Source organism: Triticum dicoccoides, chromosome 4A, assembly GCF_002162155.2.
Source record: "Triticum dicoccoides isolate Atlit2015 ecotype Zavitan chromosome 4A, WEW_v2.0, whole genome shotgun sequence".
NCBI classification, from domain to species: domain Eukaryota; kingdom Viridiplantae; phylum Streptophyta; class Magnoliopsida; order Poales; family Poaceae; genus Triticum; species Triticum dicoccoides.
Genome location: NC_041386.1, coordinates 567,058,653 through 567,063,749, shown reverse-complemented (window position 1 = coordinate 567,063,749; position 5,097 = coordinate 567,058,653).

Sequence of the window (5,097 nt, the reverse complement as noted above, 5' to 3'; positions counted from 1 at the left end):
TTCTGATCGTGCAACGTTGCTTCCAATAAATGAACTGCCAGTGCAAAATATCTTCAAGATGTAATTTGACAATCTTGCGAAAAAATTGAACTCCGGCCAACTTAAGTGCCTAAATACCTCAATATTATCCAAAAACATGATTACTTTGTTGCAATCCGCAATGAGAGCCTTGACTGTGGATAGGTTGAGATGCCATTTCTTAAGAGCATAACAAAGAGTTTTGAATTTAGTAGAAATGATTAATGCAGTTGAAGATCTATCCACAGGTCTATTCCAAACCTCAGATACACAATCCATAAAACCAGGCAGATCAACCCAATAGTTTTCAAAGCGAAAAACTTTTGCCTTAGGAATACAAGTGGCAATGGAAACCACACACGGAACATGATCAGAGGCAGTGCGCGCAAGCGGTAGGACCATTGTGTTGGGGTGATCATGTGTCCAGGCCACAGATGTAAAGAACCAATCAATTTGTTCTAGCAGAGGTGTGGTTTGCATATTAGACCATGTGTACTGACGACCCTTGATTGGCAGCTCAACAAGACCCAAATGACCAATTATTTCGTTAAACAAAAAGATATCATTCACATCACCACCTGGCTGATTTCGGTTCTCAAACGACCGCATAAAGTTGAAATCGCCTAAAAGCAGCCAATTGTCCTCAAAATGAATATCCAGATTATATAACCACTGTACAAAATCATCGCGCGCCGGTCCTTGACACGGACCGTAAATTGAGACAAGAGACCAAGTCTCTGATGTATGCTTAGATTGAAACTTTGTAATAATACCAAATGATTTAGCCTCAATTAAATTGCCTGTGAAGAAGGATGAATTCCATATGACCACCATACCAGCTGATGGCACATAAACAAAGTCATCAAATGCCGAGGACAGAATTTCCTAATGAAGCATTGATCAATATGCATGCATTTGGTTTCTTGGAGGCAAACAACAGAGCACCCACTTTCATTGATCTTTTGCCTAACAGCGAGCTAACGCGCTTCAGAATTCAAACCCCTAACATTCCAACAAAGTACTTTCCACTCTCTAAACGAAGTTTGATTCATTACAAACCAAAAGAGCACACAATTAAAAGTAAGCCACGCAATGGCCTACAACCCACTAAACAGACAAAAACAGCAATGTTCCAAACAGATCAGAACAGATAAATGGCGATTATGGTACGCCATGGACCTAAACCCTGGATGAAGCAACTAATCATCTGAACTTGCACTTTTGTTGGAGCGGGTAGGATTAGCTGCAAGCTTATCCGTCGTGATCTTCTCCGGCGCGATGCGAAGACGAGTACCAATTCGCTGAAGATCGACTATGGCCATCAGAGGAGGCACTGTAGAGTCTTCGTCAGGCTGGGAAGGCTTGCGCTTCTTCAGTGTGTGTGGCCTTCTAGGAGATGTGCCAGAAGTTACCTGACGATATCCATCACGCATCGCACTAAGACGAGCACTGCGCCTGACCTCAGAATCCACCATAACTCGAGAGGCCTTGGGCTTTCTCCCATGCTTTAGAGTAACTTTAGAAACAGCCGTAAACTCAAATGCTTCAGCAACAGGTTCATCAATATCATCAAAACAAAGAGCTCGAGCTACCGGCCGTTTAACAGGTGTCACTTCCATAGACTGAGTCACAGAAACAGGTGCAGGCAGAAGCTGTAATTTTGGGGATGGAGTGTTGAAAAGAGTCGCCCAGGACTGCTTGTTCAGAAAAGCACCAAGATCAGATCGGAAGCCAAACTTTGGGATATCAGGGATCCCCATAAGCGGCAGTACCTTCTCAAAAGTACGTTTCCACTGCATGATAGGGGGCAGAACAGGCCCAAAAGTAGTTAGAACTTGTCCGATCATCAGAGGAGGCTACTGCAGTCCCATTGGGTGTTGGAGAACAGCCATTTCAGCAGCATCATTCACATTGTTAACTGAATCCTCAGACAGCTGGAGCACGATGGATTCCTGAGACTGAACTTCCTCAACATTATCCTGCTGCAGAACTTCCTGAAACTGTGGGGGCTCATTCTGTGGCTGCCCATTGTCAGGTGCAGGCACATCGTTCCAGCCCAGTTCTGGGAACTCAGGCAAGACCCAGTTATGGTTGTTGAACTGCATGTTGCCAGGGAGAGGGTGGGGATTGCCATTGAAGGGCATTGGGTCCTCATCAGCAGGTAGGATATCAGCAAAGTCCGCAGATAGAATATAAACTAGTGCAGACCAAGAGATCCAAACCCCTCCAAAGTCTGCAAATTCTCTGTATGTCACTGATCTCAGAACCATAGTCGGCGCAGGAAAAGACACATAGACCAATGATCGAACCATCATCGGATCATCCTGGTGCCAATGGTGGAAACGACCAAAAGTACTGATAACATCTGCAAGATATTGAGAGCGCCTATAGTCCAAAGGTACGCCTAGCAGCATAACCCATCCCCTTCTAAAACCCTGTGCAGCTCTATAGTTGATACCTTCATCATGCGGAATAAACCTGACAAATCTATCATTGCCCAAGTTGAAAGGAGGATGATCAACTAATGCTTGGCGGGCCAGAGCACTACGCAATCTAAACAAACCAACCCCTTGGATCCACGGCTGGGCATCCAACACAGCTCTCTGCAGATTATTGACGACAAAATCACTGACCATGTTCCGGAAGATGGCAACTTCTTCAGGTAGCGGAGCCGGCTCGACAATGGCGATGGCATACTCCTCATGCTGTCTATCCGGAGCCACCGCCGGCGCAAAGAAGGTGCGAGGCAGGCGCAGCTCCCCTCCATCAATGATGTCGAAGCCATGCGGGAGGAAATCCATCGGGTCCAGCGGGAAGTTGACCATTGCCAGAGCTGGGGAGGGGTGATCCAAAGCCGGAGTCGAGACGACAGAGGGCGGTGGTGAGGTGGGCGGCAGAGGCGTTGTGGGTGGTGGCTCAACCGGCAATGGTGGGATGGACGGGGTGGCAGGCTTGATAGGACTGGGCATAGACCCCTCCGGGCTAGCTATCGGAGAAATCAAGGAGTCCCGCTCCGATAAACTAGTAGACCGGTTAGATACGGTGGATTTGCTCCGTGGGACCCACCTGTAAGAGGGAGATAGACTAGAATCGGAACAGCCCTTTGCCCGGTGCCCCAACCGAAAACATCTACGACACCTAACCTTGCTGGTGCATGCGCTGGATAAATGCCTCATGGACAAACAATTTTGACATTTCCAAACTTTGAAAACCATGTCATCCACAAAATCATTAAATCTGTCATAATCAATAGGTGATTCCGATGCCCTCGGAGTAATAAACTCCTCATTTCCAATAACAGGTGGAGGGGTAGATTGAGATCCGGATGCAGCTTGGACCAAATCAAACTGGACCGGGGAAACCTCCTGGGGTTGGGTATTAATCTGGGCTGAAGTGGTCACCTGGGCCGCAGCCGGACCAGCCCGTTCCTTCCCATGCACATGCAGATTCATGTCCGAAATGGCTGGATTAGAAATCCCAGCCGAGGAAATAGCTTGGACGTTGACTGTTCCGAAAATAATGGGTGGTTCTGCCACCGTCCATCGGAGTTCAGTCACCGGCAGTGGAGGCACGATGTCTCTCTCACGAGGCAGCAAAGTGTACCCAGCATCTGAAACCAGATCAACAAGACCTGGCGAAGCAGGATAAGAGTATCCCTTGGAGGCATCGTACTATTGGAAAGTAGCGAAATAAATGTTCCTCGGAGGCCTAGAACCCGAACGTAATGCAGATTTGGAAGGAGGCTTATGCATAGCAAGCAAACCAATAGAAGCACGCCTCTTAGAGGGACTGATGATAATCCACTCCGCATCACACTCTTTCTTCCAAATAGTAAATTCACGTTTCCAATTAGGGCCGCCATTTCCCCATAGATGAAAGTAACATTTGAATTGCGGACACGCGAAAGATCGCAAATGGAGAATAAACATGCCAACACGTTTGCAAGATACCATAAATGAGAATACCTTGTCCGCAATGAGTTGCACAGATAGATCGATTGCAGATCCTCCAGTTGCACATTCCAATGCCGCCGCCACCGAATCCTCATCAAGACGGAATCTATGTCTGCTAAAAGACACAACCATAATAAAATGGTTCGTGTCATCCGAGGGATGAATGGTTTTCCCACAAGATCTAAAAACCTCGTCCGCAAAAGCCACTCCTTTGGAGAAATCCATATCCAAGGTGGATCCACCATGAGAACCCATGTGAGATGGGTATAGGGTGGTAGATCAGAGAGTGCCGGAGAAGATGGGTGGAGAGAAAACCAAATTTACTGGCTGAGGAGGAAGATCGTCGGGGAGCCTAGGGCGCCGGAGGGAGGAGAGGTGGGACTCTCATTTGTTGGCACCGCCGTTTTGAAAATTGGGATGTTACAAGACCAACGCATGCTCAAGAGGTAGCAAGAAGGATTTCTGGCGCCGTTGCCGGGGAGATCTACGCCAAGTCAAGACATACCAAGTACCCATCATAAACTCTTCTCCCTCGCATTACATTATTTGCCATTCGCCTCTCGTTTTCTGCTCCCCCACTTCTAAAATGATTTTCGAAAGCCTTTGCCTTTTCTTCACCCCTCTTCCCACCGAGCCAAGGGTCTTATAACAATCGCACCGAATTACCATCTAAAATTTGCCACTGGAAGTTCTCTTTAATAGAATGACTGGCGTTCGTCTCTTTTCGCTTGCTTGTTGTGTGCTTGTGTGTTGGGTTGATTGTTTGTCACGATGGCTCAAGATAATACTAAATTATGTGATTTTTCCAATACCAACAACAATGATTTTATTAGCACTCCGATTGCTTCCACTACTGATGCTGAATCTTGTGAAATTAATACTGCTTTGTTGAATCTTCTTATGAAAGATCAATTTTCTGGACTTCCTAGTGAAGATGTCGCTACCCATCTAAACAAGTTTGTTGGTTTGTGTGATATGCAAAAGAAGAAATATGTGGATAATGATATTGTTAAATTGAAGCTATTTCCATTTTCTCTTAGAGATCGTGCTAAAACTTGGTTCTCTTCTTTGCCTAAAAATAGTATTGATTCATGGAATAAGTGCAAAGATGCTTTTATCTCTAAGT